Source organism: Somniosus microcephalus, chromosome 29 (assembly GCF_052327205.1).
Source record: "Somniosus microcephalus isolate GS21.2 chromosome 29, FLI_Smic_1.0, whole genome shotgun sequence".
Classification (NCBI taxonomy): Eukaryota; Metazoa; Chordata; class Chondrichthyes; order Squaliformes; family Somniosidae; genus Somniosus; species Somniosus microcephalus.
In genome coordinates this window covers 25,007,663-25,019,789 of record NC_141015.1, presented here as the reverse complement: position 1 = coordinate 25,019,789, position 12,127 = coordinate 25,007,663, and the positions used below count along the sequence as shown (strand labels likewise).

At 47.1% G+C, this 12,127-nt stretch overlaps 1 protein-coding gene across 5 annotated transcripts in view; it reads right to left on the bottom strand.

Moving 5' to 3' along the window:
• The window catches only part of rassf4a (Ras association domain family member 4a), a 299,271-nt gene that overhangs the window by 200,701 nt on the left and 86,443 nt on the right, over positions 1–12,127 (bottom strand). The window lies entirely within an intron of this gene.

Genomic DNA, 12,127 nt, shown 5'->3' with positions numbered 1-12,127 from the left:
TAATGACAGCGAAATGGCAGAAATATTGAGTAGTTACTTTGCCTCAGTATTTACCAGGGAGATTAACAAGGTGGGTATGACATTAGAAGAAAGAAAGACTTACATTTATATAGCGCCTTTCACGACCACCAGACGTCTCAAAGCACTTTACAGCCAATGAAGTACTTTTGGAGTGTAGTCACTGTTGTAATGTGGGAAATGTGGCAACCAATTTGCGCACAGCAAGCTCCCACAAACAGGTAGCGCCTCGCTCCTCGGCATTTGCGCCTTAAGACAGGTGTGAAGCGCCTGACCTAGCGCTCCAATCACCTCCAGGGGCGATAAAAGCCAAGTTTGCTGTCGGAGGCGATAATTAGCGCCAGGCGCTAAACTTTGCGCACGGCCGATAATGGTGCCCCAAACGGGGCGATACTGAATTTTTCCCCCATTGAATCTGTCCCATTCAGTCATAATGAAACTAAGTAACATGACCCTCAATGCTCTGCAGCCTCCAGCAAGCCATGTCATCTCCTGGGAGAGGCAAAAAAAGACTAAAAAACCCATAGGCCAATTCAGAAAGAAAGACTTGCATTTCTATCGCGCCTTTCACGACCACCGGACACCTCAAAGCGCTTTATAGCCAATGAAGTACTTTTTGAAGTGTAGTCACGGTTGCAATATGGGAAACGCGGCAGCCAATTTGCGCGCAGCAAGCTCCCACAAACAGCAATGTGATAATGACCAGATAATCTGATTTTTGTTATGTGAATTGAGGGATAAATATTGGCCCAGGACACCGGGGAGAACTCCCCTGCTCTTCTTCGAAATAGTGCCATGGGATCTTTTACATCCACCTGAGAGAGCAGACGGGACCTCGGTTTAACGTCTCATCCAAACGACGGCACCGCCGAAGAAGAGAACAAAATGATATAAAGGCATTTCAGATAGATAGGAGGGAGATAATTGACAAACTAATAGAGAGGATAAAACCCCTGGTATGGATTGCATCCACGCATATTAAACAAAGTTAGGGAAGAGATAGCAGAGGCACTATTACATATATATATAGTGTCAGAGGACTGGCAGACAGCTAATGTGATTCCTATATTTAAAAAGGGAGATAGAACAAGTTAAGAGAACTATAGACCAGTTAGCTTAATCGGTGGTGGATTTAATTGAAAAACATCTAGGAAGGTCATGCTGGACTAATCTTATTGAATAAGTAACAGAAAGAGTAGACAAGGGTAATGTAGATGTAATATATTTGGATTTTCAAAAGGCCTTCAATAAGTTACCGCATAGTAGACTCATGACTAAGGTCAGAACATGTGGAGTCAGGGGACAAGTAGCAGAATGGATGGCTAGCTGGCTGCAACACAGAAAACAGAGAGTAGTGGTTAAAGGTAGCTACTCTAACTGGCAAAAGGTGGGAAGTGGTGTAGCACAGGGATCAGTACTAGGACTGCTGTTGTTCACAATCTACTTTAACGATTTGAACTCTGGAATTGGAACACACAATTACAAAATTTGCAGATTTTCCAGAATTGTGTGTTTTTTCCCTGAATTCCTTGGGTGCCAGCTGTGGCTCAGTGGGTAGCACACTCGCCTCTGAGTCAGAAGGTTGTGGATTCAAGTCTTGACCACACAAAGCTAGGCTGACACTCCAGTGCAGTGCTGAGGGAGCGCTGCACTGTTGGAGGTGCCGTCTTTCAGATGAGACATTAAACCGAGGTCCCGTCTGCTCTCTCAGGTGGACGTAAAAGATCCCATGGCACTATTTCGAAGAAGAGCAGGGGAGTTCTCCCCGGTGTCCTGGGCCAATATTTATCCCTCAATTCACATAACAAAAATCAGATTATCTGGTCATTATCACATTGCTGTTTGTGGGAGCTTGCTGCACGCAAATTGGCTGCCGCGTTTCCCATATTGCAACTGTGACTACACTTCAAAAAGTACTTTATTGGCTATAAAGCGCTTTGAGGTGTCCGGTGGTCGTGAAAGGCGCGATAGAAATGCAAGTCTTTCTTTCTGAATTGGCCTACGGGTTTTTTAGTCTTTTTTTGCCTCTCCCAGGAGATGACATGGCTTGCTGGAGGCTGCAGAGCATTGAGGGTCATGTTACTTAGTTTCATTATGACTGAATGGGACAGATTCAATGGGGGAAAAATTCAGTATCGCCCCGTTTGGGGCACCATTATCGGCTGTGCGCAAAGTTTAGCGCCTGGCGCTAATTATCGCCTCCGACAGCAAACTTGGCTTTTATCGCCCCTGGAGGTGATTGGAGCGCTAAGTCAGGCGCTTCACACCTGTCTTAAGGCGCAAATGCTGAGGAGCGAGGCGCTACCTCAGAGCGCGGGCGAAGGAAGAGCAAATCAAAATGAACCTGCAAAGTGCTGCTCAGTACCCAAAACCCCTTCACACAGCGTTGAATCTCTCCAGAAGTCTCTCTCTCTCTCTGAATGCGTGGTGCAAAATTGTCACCAACAAAAAAAGGCAGGAAGCGGTCGCCTTTAAATAGCGCTCCCCCAGTCCCTTTCTGTCTGCAAAACGCTCCCCTCAACCTGTCGTTGCTAGCGGCAGGCGGTAAGGCAGGGGCCGCCACTCAATATCCGGTCCGGGGCGCTACCGGGGCGTTGCGCACTCGACTGACGTCACGATCTGCCGGCACAGGAGATCATGGCGGTAGTGTTTAGCGCCGCCGCAAAATGTCTAGTTAATTTCGCGAGCGACGCAAACATCGCCGCGCCCGGGCGCTAGTTGCTTTGCGCCCCATTAGCACCCTCTTAAGGTGCTAATGGGAGGTGCAAGCAACTGAATTTTCCCCCTATGTACCAGCTAGTATTTTTCTGTCAATTTTGTTTCAGATGTTCAGCTTGGGGTCAAACACAACACTTAGGCTACGAAGAGTCTGGTGCAGTCTGGCCAGGAAGGAGATGGAATCACTGATGAGAGTACGGAGTTTATGGTGGGGGCCAAAGACGATGGGTTCAGTCTTCCTGCTGTTTAGCTGCTGGAAGTGATGGTTAATGCAAGACTGGATGTCCGAAAAGCATTCTGACAGCAGATAGGCAGTGGAGGGAGTCGAGAGGTGATGAAGAATTAGAGTTGGTTGTTAGCAACATACAAGCTCACTCCACTGCTTGGGATAATATCGTCAAGGGACAACATGTCGTGTTTTTTTTAATTTATTCGTTCATGGGATGTGGGCGTCGCTGGCAAGGCCGGTGTTTATTTCCCATCCCAAGTTGTTCTCGAGAAGGTGGCGGTGAGCCGTCGCCTTGAACCGCTGCAGTCCTTGTAGTGAAGGTGCTTCCACAGTGCTGACTATGTCGCAGCGGTTTGGTACAACTGAGTGGCTTGCTGGGCCATTTCAGAGAGGCAATTAAGAGTCAACCACATTGCTGTGGGTCTGGAGTCACATCTCGGCCAGATCGGGAAAGGTCGGTAGATTTCCTTCCCTAAAGGGCATTAGTGAGCCAGTTGGGTTTTTACGACCATCCAGTAGTTTCATGGTCACCATTACCGATACTAGCTTTTTATTCCAGATTTATTTAATTAATTGAATTTAAATTCCCTGTGGTGGGATTTGAACTCATATCTCTGGATTATTAGTCCCGGCCTCTGGATTTAAGTCCAGTAATATAACTACTATATGCTTCCATACTCCAGGATGAAGAAGGTGGGGGGGTCGTTCCCAAGGATGGATCCTTGGGGAGTCCGGGGGGAGACGATGCGAAAGTGGGAAGAGAAACCATAGCTAGAGATGCTCTGTCTATGCAAGGATTGATAAGTGTGAAAGCATACACGGCAGTCCCACGGATCTGGAAAATGGAGGAGAGGCATTGGAGGAGGATCATGTGATTAACTATGCCCAAGTCGACAGAGAGGACAAGGAGCGATAATGCACCATGGTCACAGTCACAGATTCTGTGGGGGAAAAATTCAGTTGTTTGCGCCTCCCGTTAGCACCTTAAGAGGGCACTAATGGGGCGCAAAGCAACTAGCGCCCGGGCGCGACGATGTTTGCGCCGCTTGCGAAATTAACTAGACATTTTGCGGTGGCGTTAAACACTAACGCCATGATCTCCTGCGCTCGCAGATCGTGACGTCAGTCGAGTGCGCAACGCCCCGGTAGCGCCCCGGACCAGATATTGAGTGGCACCCCCTGCCTTACCGTCTGCCGCTAGCAACGACAGGTTGAGGGGAGCGTTTTGCAGTCAGAAAGTGACTGGGGGAGCGCTATTTAAAGGTGACCGCTTCCTGCCTTTTTTTGTTGGTGACATTTTTGCACCACGCATTCTGAGAGAGAGAGAGAGAGACTTCTGGAGAAATTCAACACTGTGTGAAGGAGTTTTGAGTACTGAACAGCACTCTGCGGGTTCATTTTGATTTGCTCTTCCTTGCTTCGCCAGCGCTCTGAGTTAGCGCCTCGCTCCTCGGCCTTTGCGCCTTAAGACAGGTGTGAAGCGCCTAATTTAGCGCTCCAATCACCTCCGGGGGCGATAAAAGCCAAGTTTGCCGTCAGAAGTGATAATTAGTGCCAGGCGCTAAACTTTGCGCACGGCCGATAATGGCGCCCCAAACGGGGCGATACTGAATTTTTCCCCCTGTGTGTTTATGTTATCTTGCACATAGTTAAATTTAGTTTTCTTACCATATGGAACCGGACAGCTTGCAACTTTGGCACTCAGTTCGACCCTAACTGAGATTCTGACCCCAAATGCTCTCAATCACAAGACCACCTACTTTGACGTCCATAATATTGCCTGCCTCTGCCCTTACCTTAGCCCATCCGCCACTCAAACCCTCATCCATTCCTTTTATCCTCGGCCACCTTCACCTTCCATTAACTTCAGCTCATCCAAGACTGCGCTGCTCATATCCTATCACACACTAAATCCTACTCGCCCATCACTCCCATCCTCACTGACCTACATTGGCTCCCAGTCGCCAAGCGTCTCAAATTTAAAATCCTTATCATTGTGCTTAAATCACTCCATGGGCTCACCCTTTCCTATCTCTGGAGGCTTCTTCAGCTTGATACCCCCGCCTCCCAAATCCGTAGTCTCCATTCCTCTGACTCCTTCGCTCCACCATTGGTGGCTGTGCCTTCAGCCGTCTGTGTAGCACTATACGGAATTCACTCCCAAAGGCTTTCTACCTCCCTCTCCCTCCTTTAAAATCCTCCTTAAAACCCACCTCTTTGACCAAGCTTTTAGTCACTCCTCCCAATCTCTTCTTTGGCGCGCCTGGCGACATTTTCTGTGTTAAATGTGCTATATAAATGCACGATGTTGTTACTTAAGCACATGTTATTTTATGTGCAATAATTGTCTGATAGCTAAACACACTGACTAAATTTATAGATGGGGAAACATGCTAAAGAAACAATATATACAAGAAAATAGAAGTGTTCTTTTTAAAATGATGATGGAGGCCAACTTTGATTTAAATTACCCTGTGGTTAATCTGTGACTTTTACTGTAAAATGTACAGGATTATATCATTGTTGTAAATATCTATTTAATGGTTAATTTTCCCACATAAGTCTGCCTTCAGTCTGTTAAGCCCATAAAATAAGCATATGTGGCCGAGTGCCATTTGCTCATCCTACAGTATAATTAGCTGGCACAATGAAACACATTTATATATCATTAAAGTCAAGCACGCACAACTTTGTTTTGCAATAACAACAGAAAATGTCAGAAACATTCAGCAGGTCAGGCAGCATCGAGGAGAGAGAAACAGAGTCAACGTTTCGAGTCGGGGACCCTTCGGCTCGAAACTTGGGCTGGATTTTGTCAATGGGGAGCTTTTGGAGGCGGGACTCCCACTTGTTGGGTTTTAGTCCCGCCTCCATCGACTTGTGGCCAACCCACGTTATTTTCCCTTGATTGACCTTGTTAAGCCCGCCCAGCGGGCTCAGCAGGCCAATTAAGGGAAAGCCGGTTACAGGTGACGTCAGCAAGTGCCGTTTCATCTGTCAAGAGCTTTTGACAGTTCAGCGGCCATTCTGCTTTCTGTGCCGGTGAGCTGAGGGACTCCCGAGACCTGAAGGATAGAGTGTACCTGTAGGATTTAGTAAACATTATTAAGATTCTATAACCATTATTATATAACTATAATATGTGAAATTGTATGTATAAACCTAAAAAGCCTGTATAAAATGGCGAATGGCTGAGACTAAAGCAGGATGGGAGAATTATGCCAACCTGATGTTAGAAATTGATATAATTCTGTAAAATGGTCTGTTAAGTAAATAAGGAGATAGTAGGGAACAAGAAATTCAGCAACATTGCAAAAGAGGATAGGGGGCTGGAGACAGTCACCAGTCCCTGTCTTCTCAAAAATGCAGAACCGGCTAAACAATGAACTGAATAAAAAGCAAAAAGACATCTGTGAGAATTTAGTGTGAAAGTTGTTCTCAGATAAGGATAGCTTGCTTACTAACTGCCACATAGGCAAAACGGAGGAAAAAAAGGTATAAATGAACAGCTATTGAACACCGAAAGCAGTGGGAAACCAGAGGATGAGAAGCTTCAGTCAACAGAACATAGCAAGAGAATAAAGAGCAGAAGCAAAATATTGCGGATGCTGGAAATCTGAAATAAAAGCAGAAAATGCTGGAAATACTCAGCAGGTCAGGCAGCATCTGTGGAGAAAGAAACAGAATTAACGTTTCAGGTTGATGACCCTGCGTTAGAACTGTTTTTAAGCAAGTGCAGGGGCAGGGAAAGGGGGGAGGGGAGGAAAGAACAAAAGGGAAGGTCTGTGATAGGATGGAAGGCAGGAGAGATTAAGAGAGATTAAGAGATGGTGCAAGGCAAAAGGAGATGGAAATGGGACAAGTTAAGAAACAAAAGATGGCTCGAGATGAAGTGTAAATGGCTCTGGCAGAATGAAAGACAGCTGCCGAGTGAGAGAGAGAAAAATAATGGAAAAAAGATAGGGGCCGAGGTTTTGGTCTGAAATTGTTGAACTCCATGTTGAGTGCAGAAGGCTGAAAGATGAGGTGCTGTTCCTCGAGCTTACATTCAGCTTCATTGGAACAGTGTAACAGGCCGAGGGCAGTGAGGTCTGAGTGGAAATGGGGCGGAGAATTAAAGTGACAGGCGACCGGAAGCTCGGGGTCACCCTTACAGACAGAACGGAGGTGTTCTGCAAAGCGGTCGCCCAATCTGCATTTGGTCTCCCCAATGTAGAGGAGGCTGCATCGTGAGCAGCGAATACAGTATACTAAATTACAAGAAGTACGAGTAAATCGCTGTTTCACCTGGAAGGGGTGTTTGGGGCCCTGGACAGTGGGAAGGGTGAAGCTATAAGGGGTGTTGGGGGTGATAGAGGAGTGGACCAGGGTGTCACGGAGGGAGCGGTCCCTACGGAATGCTGAAAGGGGAGGTGAGGGGAAGATGTGTTTGGTGGTGGGATCACGCTGGAGGTGGCGGAAATGGCGGCGGATTATCCGTTGAATGTGAAGGCTGGTGGGGTGAAAGGCGAGGACAAGGGGAATCCTATCGTGGTTCCGGGAGGGAGGGGCAGGGGTGAAGGCAAAAGTGCGGGAGATAGAACGAACACGGTCAAGGGCCGTGTCAACCACGGTAGAGGGGAATCCTCGGTTGAGGAAAAAAGAGAATTAAGAGACCCCGCCACAGTCACTCGGAAGGAACGCCGGGGTTCGGTGAACAGACTGTGACTATCTCCTTGTTAAGTATTACTTCTTTCACCTGGTTGTTTAATACTTAATAAACCTGTTTTACTGATACTCAATATACCTGGACCCGGCGTGGTTTGTGTAGTCACAGACAAATTATTCTAAAGAGCTTTTAAAAGCTACAAGCTTTTGACAGATGAATTGTCCTCGTTTGACAGCTCTGTGACGCTGTCAAACACATAGAAACATAGAAGATAGGAGCAGGAGTCGGCCATTCGGCCCCTCGAGCCTGCTCCGCCATTTAATGAGATCATGGCTGATCATCCAAATTCAGTACCCTGTCCCTGCCTTCTCCCCATACCCCTTGATCCCTTTAGCTTTAAGAAATATATCCAACTCCTTCTTGAATATATTTAATGAATTGGCCTCTACTGCCTTCTGTGGTAGAGAATTCCACAGGTTCACCACTCTCTGGGTGAAGAAATTCTTCCTCATCTCTGTCCTAAATGGCTTACCCCTTATCCTTAGACTATGACCCCTGGTTCTGGACTCTCCGACCATTGGGAACATTCTACCTGCATCTAGTTTGTCCAGACCGGTCAGAATTTTATAAGTTTCGATGAGATCCCCTCTCATTCTTCTAAACTCCAGCGAGTATAAGCCCAATCGACCCAATCTCTCCTCATACGTCATTCCTGCCATCCCAGGGATCAGTCTGGTGAATCTTCGCTGCACTCCTTCCATGGCAAGAACATCCGTCCTCAGATAAGGCGACCAAAACTGCACACAATACTCAATGTGTGGTCTCACCAAGGCCCTGTACAACTGCAGCAGGACATCCTTGCTCCTGTACTCAAACCCTTTCGCTATGAAGGCCAACATATCATTTGCCTTCTTCACCGCCTGCTGCACCTGCATGCTTACCTTCAGCGACTGGTGCACAAGGACACCCAGGTCTCATTGCACTTCCCCTTCTCCCAATCTATTGCCATTCAGATAATAGTCTGCCTTTCTGTTTTTGACACCAAAGTGGATAACCTCGCATTTATCCACGTTATATTGCATCTGCCACGCTTCTGCCCAATCAGCCAACCTGTCCAAATCATCCTGGAGTTTCTCGGTATCCTCCTCGCAGCACACACGCCCACCCAGCTTTGTGTCATCTGCAAACTTGGAGATATTACATCTAGTTCCCTTATCTAGATCATTAATGTATATTGTGAATAGCTGGGGTCCAAGGACCGATCCCTGCGGTACCCCACTAGTCACTGCCTGCCACTCGGAAAAAGACCCGTTAATTCCTACTCTCTGCTTTCTGTCCGCCAACCAGTTCTCTATCCAAGTCAATACCTTGCCCCCAATCCCATGTGCCTTAACCTTACACGCTAATCTCTTATGCGGGACCTTATCGAAAGCCTTTTGAAAGTCCAAATACACCACATCCACTGGTTCTCCCTTATCTATTTTCCCAGTTACATCCTCAAAAAATTCCAGTAGATTAGTCAAGCACGATTTACCTTTTGTAAATCCATGTTGACTTTGTCCGATCCTGTCACTGTTTTCCAAGTGCTCAGCTATTACATCCTTTATAATGGACTCTAGCATTTTCCCCACTACCGATGTCAGGCTTACCGGTCTGTAATTCCCCGCTTTCTCTCTACCACCCTTTTTGAATAGTGGGGTAACATTAGCTACCCTCCAATCCATGGGTACAGTTCCAGATTCCAGCGAATTTTGAAAGATGATCAGCAATGCATCTACTATTTCTAGGGCCACCTCCTTAAGTACCCTAGGATGTAGATTATCAGGCCCTGGGGATTTATCGGCCTTCAATCCCGTCAATTTCCCTAACACCATTTCCCTACAAATACTGATTTCTTTCAGTTCCTCCCTCTCATCAGACCCTATGTTCTCCAACATCTCTGGGAGGTTATTTGTGTCCTCCTTTGTGAAGACAGAACCAAAATATGCATTTAATTGGTCTGCCATTTCTTTGTTCCCCATTATAACTTCCCCTGCTTCTGACTGCAAGGGACCTACACTTGATTTCACTAATCTTTTTCTCTTCACATATCTATAAAAGCTCTTACCGTCAGTTTTTATGTTCCCTGCAAGCTTACTTTCATATTCTATTTTCCCCTTCTTAATTAATCCCTTTGTCCTCCTTTGTTGAATCCTAAACTGCTCCCAATCCTCAGGGTTACCGCTTTTTCTGGCCAATTTATATGCCCTCTCCTTGGATCTTATGCTATCCCTAATTTCCCTTGTTAGCCACAGTTGAGTCACCCTTTTTGTTTTATTCTTATCCCAAACGGGGATGAACAACTTCTGTAGTTCATCCATGCGGTCTTTGAATGTTTGCCATTGCCTATCCACCGTCAGCCCTTTGAGTGACATTCCCCAATCAATCCTACCCAATTCGCGCCTCATACCATTCTTCTAAACTCCAGCGAGTGCAAGCCCAATCGACCCAATCTGTCCTCATACGTCATTCCTGCCATCCCAGAGATCAGCCTTGTGAATCTTCGCTGAACTCCTTCCATGGCAAGAACATCCTTCCTCAGATAAGGCGACCAAAACTGCACACAGTACTCAAGATGTGGTCTCACCAAGGCCCTGTACAACTGCAGCAAGACATCCTTGTTCCTGTACTCAAACCCTCTCGCTACAAAGGCCAACATGCCATTTGCCTTCTTAACCACCTGCTGCACCTGCATGCTTACCTTCAGCGACTGGTGCACAAGGACACCCAGGTCTCGTTGCACTTCCCCTTCTCCCAATCTATTGCCATTCAGATAATAATCTGCCTTCCTCTTTTTGCCACCAAAGTGGATAACCTCACATTTATCCACGTTATATTGCATCTGCCATGGTTTTGCCCAATCACCCAACCTGTCCAAATCATCCTGGAGTTTCTGACACTGAACACTGACAATCTGTCTTCTAAGTTGAGTCTTTACTCAAGACTCAATTAGAAAGCCTTCCTGACCAGAAACCAGAATGCTGCAGCTTTTGACAGTTCAGCGGCCATTCTGCTTTCTGTGCCGTTGAGCTGAGGGACTCCCGAGACCTGAAGGGAGGAAGCCTGCAGGAAGAAGTAAAGGTAAGTAAAACATTTAAAACACTTTACACACACCTCACACACTTACCTCTGCACACATGCACCTATCACTCACCTGCACACCGACATCTCGGCTCCTCCGGCCCCCGCAGACCGACGGCCCGCCTCGCTGACCCTGGCGCGGTTCGGAGCCATCGGGAAGCCCACTCTTCAGGGCTCAAAATGGGGATTAGCCAAAAAACTGCCCGTTAACTACCTGTTAACAGGCAGTTAATTAGCACTAATTCCCTTCCCGCCTCGAGGAGACGGGACCCCGGCGCGGGTCGGATACCCGCCTCCTGGCAAGATGGTACGGAGGTGGGTTGGGGGGGCGGGATGGGTACCCGCCCCCAGATTCTACCATTTTCCCGGCAGTCCGCCTCCAAACCCGCCTCCCCAAGGCTGACAAAATCGTTCCCCCCCCCCCCCCGTTGACTCTGTTTCTCTCTCCTCGATGTTGCCTGACCTGCTGAGCATTTCCAGCATTTTCTGTTGAATATTTCAGATGCCCAGCAGCCACAGTATTTTGCTATTGTACTTTGCTTTGCAACTGGTCCTCCAACAGAGCCCCACCCACCTCGCCCGAGGGCTCGAAGCAGTCTGCATAGTTCAATAATAGGCCGGGGTAGCATCCGTGGAGAGAGAAACAGAGTTAACGTTTCAGGTCGCTGACCTTTCGTCAGAACTGGAAAAAAGCAGGAAAAGGAACAGATTGTGAAGCAAGTTAGGGGCTGGGAAAAGGGGGAGGGGATGAAAGAACAGAAGGGAAGGTCCGAGATAGGATAGAAAGCAGGAGAGATTAAGAGACATTGAGAGACATTAAGAGATATTCAAGGAAGGGAAACTGAAAGCAATGAAGATGAACAAGGTTAAAGAGACAAACGGCATCCCCTCCCCCTTTTCCCAGCCGCTAACTTGCTTCACAATCTATTCCTTTTCCTGCTTTTTTCCAGTTCTGACGAAAGGTCATCGACCTGAAACGTTAACTCTGTTTCTCTCTCCATGGATGCTGCCCTGGCCTGCTGAGTTTTTCCAGCGTTTTCTGTTGTTATTTCGGATTTCCAGCATCTGCAGTATTTTGCTATCGTTCACTAATAGGATTTGATGAGTAGAGGAGGCTTGTGTGATCTCAAGTCCAAATCACTGTCACTGTGTACCAGAGAGTCAGGGGTATTTTGTTTCTGCTGGTGACAAATCAATACTCTCCTTATTTACAGTGTCTTACACTTATTACATGGAGTCTACAGCACAGAAACAGGCCATTTGGCCCATCTCATTGAAACTTATAAAATTCTAACAGGACTAGACAGACTAGATGCAGGAAGGATGTTCCCGATGGCGGGGGAGTCCAGAACCAGAGGTCACAGTCTAAGGATAAGGGGTAAGCCATTTAGGAC